We start from the raw sequence: 18,658 nt of genomic DNA on the forward strand, positions 1-18,658 counted from the left end.
TCCCTGTAAAGCGTAAAGATGCCAGTTACAAGGACAGACTTTCGGAATATCGGCAGCCCAATTAACTTTAAATCGTTTCTAATGTTATTAAAATTATGTTTCTTCGATGTGTCATTAAACGGAAAGTAGGTTTTTGTGAAAGACTTCTTCGCGTTACCAAAAGCACACTCAGCTTTAATACGTCTCCCATTTTTTCTGTATTTGTTTAGAAATAGAATAAAATAGACCAGTTGTAGCAAGAAATAGAAAAAAATCGTGTTGACAAGGGAACTACAAAATATAATAAAAAATCTTACACTACACTCTGTTTACTGTTAAATTGTGTTGCACTCACACTTATTACCTTTACCTCCGCCATTGGTAAAGTTTATAGTTTGAAATCTATGGAGCAATCGCTTTGTTTTTTAGTGCTAATTTCGATTTCATTTAAAGCACCTTTACAAAAGCGACTATTTCCGGAAGGTTTGTAATTAAATGCTTAGTATTTTAATTATATTTGCAAGTAAGTAATAGTATAATAACAATAATAATAACAATAAATTATCTACAGTAAGTGTTTTGATTTTACTTACTCAGACCTATACAGGGATGGCCAGAAGTACGGAATAAAATTCATATCTTTTGAATGAGTTAATTTTTTTAAAACGCCGAAACACGTTAACGGATTTTGATTTTTTGCCAACTTTCGGTAATATAATAATTAATTTTTCTTCAACCCCCTAACCCCCAGTTACCCCTACCCAAATGGAAACATAAGGCATGAGGGGGCTCGTTGAAAAGCTTATAGAAAACCGAATCCAGCCATACCAAACAAACAAGTTTTATTTTTTCAATAGCAAGGTTTTTAGGGTTGTATAAAACACCTAGGTACTTAACAAGTGAAATAAAATTTAATTATCTTCAGTGTTATCCTCCATGAATTTGCACAGAATAGAATAAAGAATTTGAAACTGTACCTATCACTGCTAACGCAAAAAAGATATATTTTTTATGTTGCGTTATTTTGGCACCACTTACATGCAGGCTTTCTGGTTAATTTTTCGCTTTAGTTGTAAATTGGAGTTCGAAACGTTACTATTGTGTCAAAATGAAGTTATTTACTGAATTGCAATGGTATTGTCGGAAAGGCAACGCATCGAAATCTTGATATTGCTTAGATGTGGAGACAAAATAAGAAGTCGGGCTGAAGTGCGCGATTTTTTAATGCGAAATATCCCGAAAACCAAATCCCGCAAGGGACAGTTAGTAAAATATTTCACAAATATGAGGAACACGGTACAGTACAGACTTTGCCCAAAACTGGACGGGCACGTGCTTTGAATGAAGAAAAGAAATTAGACATTGCATTAGAACTTGTTGAAAATCCTCATACTTCAACTGTTTCATTGGCCCGCAATCACGATGCTTCTCGAACTGCAATTCGAATGTTTCTGAAACAAGAGAAATACCACCCCTATAAGGTGTGTCTTGTCCAAGAGCCTTTGGAAGACGATTATGATAGGCGATTACAATTTTGTGAAGAAATGATGAGACGGTGTGACGACAATAATGGTTTTCAACGAGACGTACTTTTTTCGGATGAAGCTACGTTTTATTTAAATGGAGTGGTTAACAGGCACAACTATCGCTTTTGGTCCCAGGAAAATCCACACTGGACATGCGAATCGCATACGCAGCACCCACAGAAAGTTAATGTATGGGCAGGTATCATCAACAACAGAATCTTGGGCCCATTCTTTTTTGAAAAAAAATTTACTGCCGCACGCTACCTAGATTTCCTAACATTTGACCTGATACCTGCTCTAGCTGTGATTTTCCCTCATGAAATTGATCCAGATATACCGAATGAAAGAATTTGGTTCCAACAAGATGGCGCTCCCCCACATTTTGGTATTGATGTTCGAAGATACTTAGATGAAATGTTTCCAAATCGCTGGATTGGTAGACGGGGTACAGTTGAATGGCCGCCAAGATCCCCCGACTTAACACCCCTGGATTATTTTCTTTGGGGATATTTGAAAGAAAGAGTCTACCAGGACAAACCGGATAATATTGAGAATTTAAAGAACAAGATTAGGGCGGAGATGCATAATTTACCAGCTGAATCCATTCAGAATGCTGTGGACAGCTTTTATTATCGTCTTGGAGAATGCCAAATAGTGAATGGAGGACATTTTCAGCATTTGCGACATTGAGTTTATTTTTGTAAATTATCTAGTTGTTTCAATTTCTAAATGAAAAAAACTTGTTATTGAAAAAATAAAACTTGTTTATTTGGTATGGCTGGATTCGGTGTTCTATAAGCTTTTCAACGAACCCCCTCATGCCTTATGTTTCCATTTGAAAAAAGAAGTAGGAGTAGCTGGGGGTTAGGGGGTTGAAGAAAAATTAATTATTATATAACCGAAAGATGGGAAAAAATCAAAATCAGTTAACGTGTTTCGGCGTTTTAAAAAAAATTAATTCATTCAAGATATAAATTTTATTCCGTACTTCTGGCCATCCCTGTATAAATATCAGATGCTAAGTATAATTGTACCTAAATGCACTAATGGTGTTAATTTCTAACAGGGGGTCGTAATTATTCAATAATTAAATATATATTTATGCAAGGTGAATAATAGATGTTTACATATACAGGGTGAACCTTAAAAACGCACAAATATTTTAAACAACAGTACAGTTTACCGTGTACAAAATTTAATTAATAGCTTTTTTGCAAAATAATTGTGAATAACTGTTTGCTTGGCACTGCCGTGGTATACAGGGCATTTCATAATGATCTGCAAATATTTTAAGGAAGTGCTTAAAAAGTAATTTTAGGGGAGGTACTTCCAATACATTTTTGTCTCCCTGAGAAAATATTCAAATCTCAAAATGGCCGAAAAAATTGGCTTTAATTTTTTTAATTAAATTTTTAGTTCATATTCGCTTAGCTTTTCCTATTGATAAAAAAAGAATTTTTGCGAAAATCATATAAAAAATGCCGATCGTTTTTGGTAACAACTGTTATTTATACTAATTATGAGTAGTATAAATTAAGTATACGAAAAAATGGAAAGAGTAAAAAAGTTTCTAATTGAAATGTAGTATTAGAAGCTATTTTTCTTGCTGGAATTGGCTAATGCAGAAAAAAGTTGTGAGAGAAATAAAAGCAAGGGGTGCTGATATCTTTAATTCAAAAACATAAACCAAAAAAAAAGACTATAAAAAATACCATTCCACTAGTTGTTAACGTGTACCAAAATTCAAATTTCTACGTTTAACCATTTTGGTGAAAAAAAAATAAAAGCTAAATTTTTCGGCCATTTTGAGATTTGAATATTTTCTCAGGAGGGGCTCAAATAAAAAAAAATATATTGGAAGTACCCCCCCTAGAATTATTTTCTAAACACCCTGTATAATTCAATTAAATGGGCCTTTAAATCGCAATTTTAGTCAACTTGCCTGAATTTTTGTTATGTTAGTTTGAGGTATATAATAACAAAAAGTAACAGTAATTTTTTTTAACCACCGGCCAGGGGCGAAAAAAAGTTAAAATAAAGGGGGTTTTTAAGATAATTCAAAAGGGGTAAGAGCTAGAAAAGAAAAGTTTCTTATAGAAGTTGTAGAACATAAAATTCTACATAAAAATGGTCTATTGACTTTTTCTTTTACTATAAAAATTAACAAAGTTAGGGAGACTAGAAATTAATTTTATTTTTTTTTCAATCTACTCTAAAAAATGTCAACTATCTTTTCAGAGAAATAGATATATTTTTTAATTTTTATTAAAAAAGTTATAACAATTTAAAATTTTTTAATCGTTAATTGGTTTGTGCCCTATGTGTAAGTTTATTCGCTGCTTATTTTGCGTTTTTGGGTTTTGGGCTCATCCAATTTTGAGGTTATGTATTTTTACGGTTGCGGGTTATCATTTTTCGGCTTGTCGGGATCATAAGGTGTGGAGTTATAAGGTTTTAACAGGTTGCAGGGTTGATTTTGTTGAATTCTACCATTTTTCAGCTATTTTTTGAGGTTAGATAACGTGATGGGACCAAATGAGTTGCAGATTCGGTTTCAACGACCCAAAAAACAGATAATACGATAGATTTGGCCGAGGAGACCTTTCGTCGATTTTTTTTTTGTGATCCTGTGTAATTATGACTTCGTGGAGGAATGACGGGAAATCTTAGAACCATGCGTAAAAATTGTCCGGTACATATGATGGTTTTGGCGCCAATCGTGGGAGAGAAATTCCGAAAATTATCGAAATTGGTGAAAATGTGTTTTCTCGCCTGCGCCTTTCCATCTGCGTAGGTTGTTGTCTGTTATTGTGTGTCTATGGTTCCGGTAGTTTTGGCGGGAACTACACCATAGAAGTTTCTAAAAAATTATCGATTATTTTGGAAACATGGGTGAATTTCTACATACTACAACAATATGAATTTTATAACATACTGTATACTATGAGATGCAATTATGCAAAAAATTTGAATACTATGAAAATGCTGCACGTCCGCCACTGCCCGGCAAAGCATTATTTTCACGTATCGTCACCGCCGGCTCCAAGAGCTTTCCAATTTGTTAGACGGCGAGTCAGTCCACCTGCACTATTTCTCCACACAGGTCGCGAATTGCCGCAACCCGCGCATGGGGATCGTCGCCGACGAGTTTCACTCGGTTTAGTACTTCATAATCCTGGTTAGTGCCGCGCCGAAGAGCCCGCCAGTGCTAGTGCCTCGATTTTGCCGGATTTAGCACCCCTTGAGTTCGCCGAAATCGGTAAGTGATGCTCCTGTACGTTTTTTTCTTCTAAGATCCGTCTAATGTCTAATGGATAAACATTTTTCGAGATCTCCAACAGCTTTAAGGAAGCAAATCGGCGACTATAAAATTTATCCTTAAGGTAAATGAGTGAAGACTAGCGGAAGGTCATAAAAAATCCATCGTTACCTATTTTATAAACTAGGTCAATAAAAATTGTTCCTCTATGGCTAGTGGTGGGGTTTTCTCCCTTGAGCTCATATTAATTAACAGTTTAGTTCAGATACTATAAACTAATGATATTGAAAAACTCGCGAACACACTTTTTCTTTCTGAATGTTGATTAGAAAGATAAGTATCTCTTGTCGGAATACTGAATAGCATTTTTCTTAAAAGCAGCCTTGTTTTTTTGGTGTTGCAAAATACAGCCTTTCTTTTTAGCAACAAAGTTATATTATTATCTGCACTGGTTCAAACTAGGCCAATCCTTGTCATTAGGTAAATTTTAAAACAAGGCAACAAACTATTTGCACAGTATTTAGATTTGCTGCAAAGTTATATCCCCGAGTATGATCATCAGTACTATACGTTAAATAATTCGTAAGCTCTGTTAAAAATTGTCAAATATAAAATGTTAAGTGCACAATAAAAATAATGCACGTTCAGTAAGTGTAATATACAGGTATATGTTTAACACAAATTCTCACTTGGATTTTCAAATTAGATTAGGTTACATAGGTTTGGTTTAGTTAAATAATATTTATGACATTTTATTATTACCAGCACATTTTCATAAATTATATCTAAAAATGCTTGCTCGTAATCTTACTAAAAGCACATTTTAATGAATTCTATCCAAACATATAGTGTGACTTAGGTTTATTACTGGTCTTCTTTGACTATGATTTAAAATTAATTGAAGCACTGCAAGGTGTTTCATTGGAGATGACTGACCCCTAAAATTGTACCGAGCTTTTTTTTCATTGACCGAATTGAAAAATAGTAATATTAATTCACAGCAGAATTTGACTTTATTTTTTTTTAACTCCTGTTAAATTTTAAAAAACTTTATGGTTTTCAAGAAAAACCGTATTTACTGACACAAGATTTTAACAGTGTTCATTGGAAAATAATTAGTCAGTAGTAGGCTTTATTTTTCTTTGACAATTGGCCAAATAAATTTTACTTCACTTCTCTCCTAATTCTACAAAAAGAAAACAAGTACCTAGGTAGTTTTTAAATAAGCGAATATTGTATTGTATAAACACAAATAAATACTAAAAATAATAACTGATATTTTTTCAATAACAATCAGAGGCAATTGTTGAAAGAAAATAATTTTATTACTAACTGACAAGTTTGAAAAATAAATTCATTGCCTACTACTGACTTCGATTATTTTCTAATAAACACTGTTACAATCGTGTGTCAGTTAATACGGTTTTTCTTGAAAACCATAAAGTTTTTTAAAATTGAACAAGAGTAAAAAAATTTTTAAAATTAAGTTCTGCTGTGAATTAATATTATTTTTCAATTCGGTCAATGAAAAAAAAGTTCGGTACAATATTAGGGGTGAGTCATCCCCAATGAACAACTTGTAGTGCTTCAATTAACTTTAAATCATAGTCAAAGAAGACAAGTAATAAACCTAAATTAAACTTTGTATATAGGTAAGTTTGGTTAAATTACAATATTTTGGACACTGTATAAACATTAAAAAAATCACGAGATCAAAATATAAAAGATAAAATAGAAAAATTGTTTTTCTAAAAAAAGAATCATTGATGTCGAAACAAAAAATTGAAAGATTAGGCTTCATAGACCCAAAGAAAAGGTTTAGTTTTTTTTAAGAAGTGTTTTTTATGGTACTGTGTTATAATTAGACATATTATTTTTAGTTTCTGTTTTGGATAATAATTATTTGTTAAATAAAGTAAATAAACAGTAGTAAATCTACATTATGTTAGTAAGCGGCATTATGTATTTTAGTAGCAGAAATAAGCTAAATCTATGGTCAAGCCGTGTGCGGCTCTATTCTCACTATACAGAATGCTACTGACTGCCAAAAAAACATGTGCCATACCAAGCAAAACATCAACTCACTGACACACGCACAAACAACAATGAAATTATTCACCGGCACGCCAGACCGACAGGGCAAGCATTAGGGTATCGTACTGAGTAAATTGATCGATGCGAAGCTTCAGACTGGAAGCAGACATGTAATGTACTACCTATATATTTTATGGTAAACTCCATGTGAAGAGTTTAGTGTAGCAAAATAGACACTGCTTCTTTTTGTTTCATATTATTTTGTAAATACTAGTTTAACTTCATTTGGTAAAATTTTTTAGAAACATATTTTGAATTTGATTGAATTAGTTTAGTACCTCTACAATAGTGTAAAATTTATATGCGAGCTATGTTTTTTAAGAAAAAACACATCTAGAAAAGTTCAGTGTCTACAAATTTGACAACTTTAAAACTACATCTACTGTTAATACAGAGCCAGTAAACAGAACCAAAAAAATATTATTTGCCATTTAGAAACATCGAATTGAAAATAACCGTCAAAATATTTTGATTTTTGGAGTTATTTATTTAATGACTCGATTGTTATACAAATCAAATTTACTACTGGCCACGTTTATGTATAATAAACAAAGCTACTAGGCACTATTATTACTGTTATTGTTTTACTATCACTGACGTATCGTATTCAAAATAAACTGTTCCTCGAGAAATACCGTGCTAAAACTAACCAACATGCATCCAGCTGCACAGAACTCCTCTTTGTTACCTAACAATACGAAATCTCGCAGTTAGAGAAGTGTATGGGTCAAGGACTGTACTTTAAATGTGTATTGCGTGCATGCGTTATCATTATGCATTAAGGATAATAACAGCGGGAAAACTGGTTCACAATCGACTTGCTTGCCGCATCAGGAGCAGCAAGCAGCTTTCTTAAGTGTATGTTTAACTTTGATGCAAATGCAAATGTATGTATGCAGCTGTTAAGACGATTTTAAGTGGTCGCCAGTAAGTTGAAAGGAATGACGTAGTTTGTATTTTATACGAATTTTTGCCTGTATTTGAAAAAATAAACGGGATTCGTATAAATTGCAGTTTTCAAGCTTTCCGTATTTGATGTACTGTTCCTTAATATTCCTCGAAACAATGTTGTATAAACAAAAATTGTTAATTTACGATGTATAATTCGTTATTAAAGTTTGGCCAAGCGTGTTAGCCACACCCTGTATATGTTTATTACATACACTTAGCCAATATTAAAAGATACCTGTTTAGTATTGAAAATCTTGTACCTTTCTTTTCCGCGTTGCTAGCTTTTCTGAGAAATTCTCAACTTGCGAGAATACTCATTTACGTATTAAATGGCATTGGATCCTAGTAAGCCAAGTAACAATTTTGTTTTCTTAGATTATGATTATGATAATAAAGAGTAAAACATTGACAGTATCTTGTTTTCCACGGCAACGCTGATGAAATCAGTAACAGACTTGATCCAACCAGTGTCTTTCTCTGTATATGATGGTTCAAATTGGTCGGTATTCAAGGGTTACTGTCGTAGATACAGCAAATCTGATAGACGAGTCCAGATCTCTTTTTTTTTCGAGAAAATAAAAATGGCGCAAACCGCATCTCTCTGTCTGTTAAAGTTGTTACGATGTCAATTGGAACCTGTAAATCTTAAAGCACAGGACCGTATGCACTTCTCCTGAAATTTCTTCTTATGCTTTGACCATGATGTGTCTCGTAATTTATACTCGAATTGCAATTCGGCGAGTCCGATATTGGTGAACCAGTCCGCCTGATGTTGAATTGACGGCGGCGGCTGGTCATCAAAGCAAACCTGTATTGGTCCACTAGGTCGTAAATAATTTTTTTGTATGGTACACGGGTCCACTTAGTTTTGCCGCTTTGCCAGTGCTGTGCAGAGCATTGCTTGGCGGGGTATGTTGTTGGTATAATACGTATTATTATTTATTAGTTGATATTATTATTTTTTCATATCGTAACCAGTAAAGGGTAATAGTTATTAAAATAAATGTTATATGCGAATTATCTAGTAATTTAGCGTGGCTCTCTGGAGACTCTTTGAAGCGGAGGATAACGAAAGAACTCGGGAAAATCCTCAAGTAGTGGAACCGGTTTTTGTCGAAAGTATCGAAACAAACTCAGAGTTTATAAACAAAGATTTACACGTAAAAAGTCAACGTATTATATTAAATATATATGAATGTTTGAAAATTGAAAATAGTGAACAATGTGATAAAAAAGTTAAGAAACGGATTAACGAATTAACTAAGTTATCCAAAAAAGGACAATTTATCGCGTAATGAAAGAAGGATTGATCACAGTACAAAGAGGAAACGGAAAAATACAAAATTAAAGAAAATTGACGATTTTACCAGATGTAATGCGGCGCACAATTTATAATATGTATAAATTAAGCGATTATCCGATTATAATTATAAATCTTTAGATATTTTACGACATGCTTTATTACAATGCGATTCTAAACATAAAAAACTTGACAATCGTATGGTAATTATATGGTAATATAGCTCGGAATATAGTATATCTAGACGAGACAGGGCTAAATTTTTCTGGACGTCTATGGATTCCGTAGAATTTATGAGTTAAATGTTTCTATGCGGTTCCAATTGAGATCGTAGCATCTATACCGTTTTCGAGCTACAGGGCGTTTCTCGATTTTTGGCTAAACCGACTTGAGCCCTTGTCTCGTTTCATTCTCAAGATATCTTAAAACAGTCTGAACATTCTACAGGCATTTTTTTGAGATACATTCGATGGAAAAACTATATACTTTACTTATTATTTTTTGTGTAGGTTTGCGGAAAATATAAAATTTTCAAAATATCAACCATATTTAAGTTTTCTGACTGAGAAGACTTTGAAAACAAACAAATTTAACGTTTAACATTATTAAAAGCGTGTTAACACAAATCAAAAATGATTCTTTACTCAAATGAATACAAGTGAAACAGTTGTATCATGTCATACCCTTTTCCGGTTTCCTATTTGATTTTTCCATTTTCACGTGTATTATGGATGAAAATAAAACATTCTGGTTAGATCAAGGGCTAGCGATTAAATAAAGTATTTAGTTCTTTTTATGGTTGTTACCACATGATAATAAAGACTGGCAATTAGCCATTCAAAGACTTCTCCATAGATACCAAAAATTTTACGACCGTTATTTTCTTTCATCAAGTATCCTTCACCTTTTACTTCTGTTGCATAACCCATGGTACGATGGTACGACCACCCGTTCACATTTTGTTTTGCAAAGAGTCAGGCGGCTTGTGCTGCACTTAAAAATATTCTTTGTTGGTTGTTTGCGGGTCAAAATGCATACCTAGGCGCATTCTTTACATGAGTATTGTTGTATACGCGCAGTTTGGTTGAGTACAAGTACATTTTTAAGTCGTAGTAAGTCTAGATATGACAGGAAGTGGTCACAACACGGAAGGAAAGAATGTCGACTATTTAGAGTGTTTGTTAATTTAGTCGTACAAAAATTTTAAATAGCAATTTTGATTGTTTTTCTAGTTAACTTTAGTAAAGATTTTTTTTAATATTCACAGGGTGTGAAGGTGCTAAAATTTGATCAAAAGAAAATTGTCTGATATTTACAGGTTTTTCAATTAAATTTAAAAAGCAAAATATCTTCGGGAATATCATTAATCAGTTCCATTATTTAAATATCACCATTTCCTATTTTTTTATCAGTATCTTCCATGAAAGGATTTAATTACGTATGATTATTTAAAAAATTATAGAGTGGTCGCCATAAAATTTGCACCAAATAGGATAATTTTTATTTTGAAAGTTAATTTTTGTCTAAATACTAAATATACGCAATCTAGATAGCAATCTAAATATACTCAGGGAGATTTTTTATTTAGGATAAAAATAACATAAACATAACATTATTTTAGTCAGTTAAATTTTTGGTGGTAATAGTTGAAATAACTAGATGGATTTCACAAGGTCTAACGACACTTACAGTGTACGATAATTCAATTAACAATAAAAAAAATTTTGATAAATTTGGAACGGATACACTGAAGATGAATTTTTCGAGACAAAACGTCTGAATTTGGTTCGGGCTGAAGCAGTGATGAAGGTTTGCAAAAATGTAATAAAATTTCCAGGGTCGTATTTAAAAAAATGAAGTTGATGATGGTCCTGGAAAGACGAAACTTTACATATAAAAATTAATTATGCCATTCGACAGAGGGCAAAAAGTGGCTTTGAGAAAGTGTTCCTCTTTTTTCAATATCACCTCAAACAAGGCTGAAACAAAAACGGTTTTCCAAAATTTCGATTTTTTCAATTATTTCGAAAACTAATCATGTTAGCCTTGATTTTTTAGAGGCATAATGTTGGGTCCTTGATTACGCAACTTTGCCCCCATTTAAGCTAGTTCGTATTTTTTATCGTTTTCGAGATCCCTGTAGTAAGAAGCGAATTTGTAACAGCCTGTGTATGGTATTTTTAGATCAATATGAACTGTTTTTTTATCTAATAATATTTGCCCTTTTTATTAAACTTGTTTTTAAAGAACATAGTCTGTTATTAGTTCTCGTTTTTTTACTGTATTTTAAAGATATTAAGCTAATTCAAACAAATGTTTTCTTTTGCATAGCTACATTTTTGGTATCGAAGAGCATTGTTTCTGTCTATTCTATTCTATTTCACCACAAAGTATTCAAAACGCTGTAGTCAAAATTAGATTGAGAACGGAGCTTTGTCTGCAAGTATTTATGTAGGATTTGTAGAATATTTGTGTATTTTGTTCTATTGAGTATTCATGGGTTATTCTTCAAATAAAATAGTAGTGTTACATATTGACGTCTTCCTAATGTTATCCTCTATTTGTTATATGGCGCCCATGAGAAAAAAATTGAACTTTGCATTACTGAAATTAGTGGCCTTAGAAATTCGACGAAATGGATGCCTCGTATATTTTTATCCCCCAGAGCCAAATTTCAGCCCTTTCTGTTGTGAAATAAGAATGCTAAATGGCATTTTCTAAAATCGCTATTTTCAGTTTTTTCACAATATTTCAGGAACGGCGGCAGATATTTTTCATCTGTTTGGTTTATTTTTAAGACCCTGAAAAGGCGCAACTTTTTTCTAATTTGAGCCACCTTGTATGTCTTACGGTTTCCCAGATGCCACGAGGGCGCCATGAAAAACGGATCACCCTGTAGATCTTGTTTCAGTAAACACTGTGCCCTTATTTTTTACTCTTATCTTGGAACATTTCGTCTCCATGAAAATAATTTTCTCTTGTACTCGCTTCACCCTGTTTGTATAACTTTCACATTATGTATGCAGGAATTGCCAAACACAAACGCTCTGTTGAATAGGATAATAGGTGCATGTAGAAACAGACAGAAATCCGAATTACGCCGCACATAGTTTATCGATTTTTCCAGGTTGGTCTCAAAGGTTGTATTTCTAGGGATTTTATCAAAGTTAAAAGAGAGCGTAAATTAGTTTCGATTGCAATTCGAGATATTGATAAAAGCACAATATAAATGACTACACTTTATCGTTAACCACTAACCATTGTTAATAATAATAACAATAATAATTGTTTATTAAACTAATAATTAGATGACCATCCTTTATAAACTGTTGATTTTACACTACTGTTTTTCACTTGGTGAAATTTAAAAAATATATATACTTTAATGTCAGCTCTCGTATCTGTGCTTGTTTCAATTTTTATATTAGACCAGGAAAGGAAACATTTTGAAATTTATTAATTACTGGACGTGATTTTATTGTTGGAAAATCTTGGGAATGATTAAATAGGTAAAAATAGGTAAAAAATTCGTCATTTTTCGTTCTACGCGTGATTGTAAAAAAACTATGAATCTTAGCAAAAAGTTCAATAGACGAACAGATCTAGAGAAACTCATCTTTAAAATGAGACTTTATAAGTTAATATTGCGTTATAAACAAAAAAGTTATTGCAAAATTAAACGGAAAAAGTGCTTTTTCTTTAATTGTTAATAACTTTTTAAATAATTAATAAAATCCTACCAAACTTTCCCAAAATGTGAGTTATTATATCCTTAAGAGATGTGCAAAAGATGGGCTCGATCGGTCAAATAGTTTTGCAAAATTCCATTTATTTACCCCATTTTTGCAAAAAAGGCCCATTTTCAAATGAGTATTCCGGTTTTGACTAAAACATTCTTTTTGGGCTCATTTTCTTCGAAGGGACACCAAGTATCCTCTAAGTTAAATTTTTTTTTTTTTCAAATTTGTATATAATTGTTACCAATAAACCCCTAATATAATTACTTCTAGATTATTTCCAGAAAAAATTACTTCTGGATTATTTCTACCTTTGTAAAACCACGTCCTACCCCCCTAAAAATAAATTAAAAAAAAAAATTTTTGTATTTTTTTTATTTGAAATGTTTTAGACAATAGTTCTCAATAAAAAAATGATGTCAAAATTATTTTAACCCTTCAAAATTTAACCCCCTCAACCCCTAAATTGAAGTTGAAATTTATAATAAATTGTAAAAAAAAATCTACTGTCAGTATCTATGGAAATACTTCATATATTTTTATACTAATTATAAATAAATATATTAATAATAATTTTACAAAATAATTAATCCTTTAATCAATATACAAAATCCATAATTATATAAAATGTATGAAAAAAATAAAAAAATAAAAATATTGATTTTTTTTTGGGGGTTGAGGGGGTTTAATTAATTTTGAAGGGTTAAAATAATTTTGAGAACATTTTTTTATTAAGAACTATTGTCTAAAACATTTCAAATAAGAAAATAGAAAAAAAAAATATTTCAAAAGATTCATTTTTGGGTAGGGGGTAGTTTTTCATGGGTAGAAATAATCCAGAAGTAATTTTTTCGTCGAGCTACCCCAAATTAAAAAAAGAAGGTTCTACGTTACATAGAAGCTGAAATATTACAAATTTGGCATTATCAGTTTTTTCCTGGTTGAGACGAAGATCCCCCCACCACCACTCCCTGAAGGGCTACTGCCGCGTACTCTTACTTTGACGGGCTCTGGATTATTCAATTATGGGCAAATTCAATTAAAATTAACAGGGCATAAAGTTTAAACCTTCATTTACAAAATGTTAAAATTTCAGGTCTTAATGTTTATAACAAATTGCTCTGTGATTTTAAAAAAAAATTGCTAACTCCGGACCTATTGGTCTTTTTTCTCTGTCTCTCTATTGTTTTTTTTTTTCAATTTGTATGTTTTTTTACGAGCTTTCGAATGGTGTATATAACTTCTTTCAAAAGTTAAAAACCGCGGAGTTATTTTATTTGTTTATTAGGGAAAAAACTGCCTTCTATTTGGTAACAAGACAACTAAATTTGAAAAAAGATTATTTTTTTTTTAACTCGAGGATACTTGGTGTCCCTTCGAAGAAAATGAGCCCAAAAGAAAATGGGATAAATAAATACTATTTGACCGATCGAGCTCATCTTTTGCACATCTCATAAGGGTATAAAAACTCACATTTTGGTAAAGTTTGGTAAGATTTTATCAATTATTTAAAAAGTTATTAACAATTAAAGAAAAAGCACTTTTTCCGTTTAATTTTGCAATAACTTTTTTGTTTATAAAGCATTTTTAACTTATAAAGTCTCATTTTAAAGTTGAGTTTCTCTAGATCAAATCGTCTGTTGAACTTTTTTGCTAAGAGTAATAGTTTTTTTACAATAACGCGTAGAACGAAAAATGCCGACTTTTTGACTTATTTGTTGGTAAAAAACAATGACGCTATACTTTTTTCATGACCCATTTGATGAGACGCCTCTTGTATTATCATTCCCAAGAGTTTCCAATAATAAAATCACACCCAGTAATTTTTACGAGTTCTCCATGATTTTTCACCTTTATTTCTTCGTCTGTATGCAAAATATATCTAGCCTATCTATAACGTAAAAATAGCCATGACAGTTAAGACATTACTATGTTATTACTGCAAATAACTGGACTTTAGGATTGTTTTGTCAATTGGCCTTCTTGAAAATAAAATGAATATAAAGGAATAAAATTATATGTAAAACAAAAAAACTTTTAGAAGAAATGATTAAAAAATAATGAGTAATTCATTATTACAATTTGTACTTTGGTATAAATGAACTACTATCACAAAACGAGTTTTCATGTAGGTAGACACGAGCGTCCGCAAGGCGCAAATTTACAAGGCACCGTAAAAAGAAAAAAATAAAATAATCCGCTTTCTGACTTCACGACAAAATTATTAGACGAAATATGATTTATTTCTTTGTGTATTAGATGCAAAAGCCTGCTGTTTCTCTCCTCTGCCAATGGACGAAACATTGACGATATTTCTGTGCTGCTAAACGAACTCATATTATTCAAAACCGTAAATAATGTCGGAATGTCTCGCTTTTTGCCAGACGTTAATTTACATTGCGTAATATTTATTGCAGATTAAGATCGATGGTAGAATTGGTAACATGGTGAAGGTACAATCGTGCTCGATTGGATACAGCTGTTTCTGTCTCTAAAATGTTTGTACACTGTATTATTATGTGGTCGGTCTGAAACCAGGGCATTTTGTCTAGCCAACTCAACGATATTTTAATTATTTTTTTTTTTAGTTATTTGACGAAATTGTAGGTGTTAATATTTGTTATTGTACAGTAAAGCATCTATAGAGTGTTAGAAGTTTGACTGCCTTAATTTTAAGAAACGATAAAATACATTAAAATAAACAAAAAGACCTTATATGACATGGGTCCTAAACTCAACCAATTCCGAGAAAAAAATTATCAAAATCTCCATAAAATACAATATTTATCACTTTTTTGAACTTTATGCTTAAATCTAAAAAATAATAAGCGTTATTATAAATTTAAAATTCGATAAAATTCTTATCGAGCAGTGTGACAACGGCGTGGCGGATAAGGCGAGGTACTAATCTGTCAAACAATACGCAATTCAGTTTGTATCTGGAATTGGACCGTGTTTGAGTGTTTTTTGCCTTTTCTTGAGGTGTTTTCCAGCGAGTGCGCGAAAACTAGATTCGAAGGTGTCGCGCGTGCATAAAAAATGGTAGACATTTTGAACATATGCTGTAGTTTGTTTTGTACTTGTGCGTTTAAAAATTACTGAATTTTTGCTTTTTGGTAAGTACCTAAATTAATTTTAATACGTATGATTATTTGGGTACCTACTTTAATTACATATTTTTCAAATTCATGATTTGATTAAAACATTAATTCCTGTTTTAAGAGATTCATAATTACTAAAATTCGAACTAAAATTTGAGCACAACACTATCTTCGTACTACATTTTATTTTATTTATTTAAAACTGAAAAACAATTGTCTAGAAATTTACTAAATGTTTCACAATAATAGTTGTTTACATTTTTTCCGTAGGACAAATCTGCCGCGTGCACATGTGGTATGCATCAGCTGTGTAGCGTTAGGTTAAGCGCTGTTGTCACGTTGTGATGAAACTCCCCAATAGTAATACTCCCTGTATTTTGAAAACTGTTAATCTTACACCCTATATTTATACCTCGAAGTAACGAACAATTTTGATTTCAGGAGATTTTACAATTTTTTAAACTTATTTTTCACAAAGACACGAAAATATTATTTGTAAAATTACCTAGTTTCATTTACAATTAGTAACGTATCTACATACAAATACTAGTTAATAAATCATTAAAAAAAAAACAATTAAACAACAGAATGGTCAGCGCTTCATTCACAGTGATATCAAAAAAATATGGTGACTTTAAAATGACACGTTTTAAAATGGTAACAACTGACAGTGCTGATAGTGCACTGATACAACTTACCATGCTAATTCGATTAATTACCCCTAAAATATTGACTTTCACTTAAAGATACTTCCTGTATTATACTAGACAGTTTAGGACTCTATTAGGATGTTATACTGTACTTATTCGTATTTTGATTTCAAACTTATGGGAGCTTTCCATTTGTCTTATTTAGGATCACATACTGATGAATAGAAAGTCTTCACTCTTTGTAACCTCAATAGGATCATTCTAATCAAGCAATCAGTAACAAGGACAGACGTTTTCCAAAAACAAAATATAGCAGTACGTGTAATTAAAGTAAACCAGATTGCAAGTAGTTTACATTCTTTTGTTTTGTAGGAATTATCGCACGTGTAAAAATCACGTGGGCTATTATTTATTCACGAATTAATATTTGTTTTATTATTCGAAAACATTTTTATTGCTTTTGGACGTACAATGTAGCAATTAAATTGTAATTGTAAACAGTATAATTTTCAGTAAGCCTTGTTCGATGGCTGTTGCCGTTTTTAATCTTTTTTTTCATAATCCCACTATGCTTAATGCTAATACTTTTTTTATTGGAAAATAGAGTACCATAAAATGACCAGTGCAACAAAATACCCATGATATTGGGAGCATATCAGAACAGTGAAGGTATTTTGAAAGTAGCAAATCTGTACCAAGAACTATATATGTCAGAACCGAATTTATATCTCAAATTAATCAGTAATCGCATACCCAGTCTTACATAAACTCGGAACGTTGTCATTCCGGTTTTTAATATACACCCATGCCGTAATTAATTATATTTAATTGTTGTTCTTTATTTTATTTGTTTTCCAACGATTAACACAGATGTATTAAAATGCAGCCGAGATCTTTTTATTGAAAAGTCGAAAAATTTCGTCATTAAAAACCGCAGAATACCTGACAGCCTGGACAAAAGCGTAATGTCGGTGCCTTTAATCTCTGATGGAAGTTCGACGCCATGTTTCTGGTATAGAACATGGACTTGCACACAAAATTTTCCATTAAAACTTGTCATATCCGTATTTAGACGCATTAATTCACTTGCTATTCAGGGTGATTCATTAATAATGGGACAGAGCTTAAGGGCATGTTGCTGACCTCAAAATAGAGCGATTAAGCCAAGTATGCCTTATCCGAATGTTGCTCCTTTTCGATCTACAGGGTGTTAAAATTGAAAAAATATTTTCGATTTTTTTAAATATCTTGAGCATCTTTGAACGGATTGTCTTGAAGGTTTGTACACCTATGTTTTCTGAGGTGGTAATTACGGAAATGGTAACTATTTTGCAATCACATCTAGGATGCGCTAGTTGTAGTGTTCCGTCGGAGTAAACATATGTCAAACTTTTTTGTCCTTCAAAAATCTGAATTTCCAATAAGAAATTATTAAACTACGTTCAATTCTAATTAAAAAAGATATACCTGTTAAAAATCGATAAACTTAACCGTTTTCGAAATAAGAACGATTTACTATTTCTTTACAAAATTATTTGTTTGAACATACGCCTTTAAATAAGATGACTTAATAACGAATTAAGACAAACACAGTAACAAATGAAAATTTTATTATGCTTAAATCTGATTACAAAAGATTCTCAAAGTGGCGACCATTGTTTTCAATACATTTTTTTATTCTCTCGTTAAAATTTTGTCTGACACTGAACAGACTTCTTTGTTGGTCTCTGATAATTTTAACAGATTCTTGTATTTTTGCCCACAGCTGTTCTCGAGTATGTATAACATCTTATAAACTAAAGATTTAACGTTACCCCAGAAATAAAAATCTAGGGGATTTAAATCAGGGCTACGCGCAGGCCAAGGCACTTCGCTGCCACGACCAATCCAACGGTTTCGAAAACTTATATCAAGATATTCTCTTACTGGTCGGGAGTAATGTGCGGGAGCACCATCATGCATAAACCAAAAGGTTTGCCGTAAATTTAAGGGGATATTTTCAAGAACGAGTGGCAAGTCATTTGTTAAAAAATTTAAATAATTTTCCCCATTAAGTGGACG

At 31.9% G+C, this 18,658-nt stretch overlaps 1 protein-coding gene across 1 annotated transcript in view; it reads left to right on the plus strand.

Annotated features, from left to right (window-relative positions):
- The first annotated feature begins 4,596 nt into the window (after window positions 1–4,596).
- Window positions 4,597–18,658, plus strand: part of LOC108913994 (sodium-independent sulfate anion transporter-like) — a 35,336-nt gene continuing 21,274 nt past the window's right edge. Inside the window, exon 1 of the mRNA XM_018719686.1 lies at window positions 4,597–4,764. The gene's annotated coding sequence lies outside the window, so the exon portion shown is untranslated. The remainder of the gene's footprint in view (window positions 4,765–18,658) is intronic.

The sequence above is a fragment of the Anoplophora glabripennis genome, unplaced genomic scaffold (genome assembly GCF_000390285.2).
Source record: "Anoplophora glabripennis isolate ALB-LARVAE unplaced genomic scaffold, Agla_2.0 scaffold561, whole genome shotgun sequence".
Lineage (NCBI taxonomy): Eukaryota > Metazoa > Arthropoda > Insecta > Coleoptera > Cerambycidae > Anoplophora > Anoplophora glabripennis.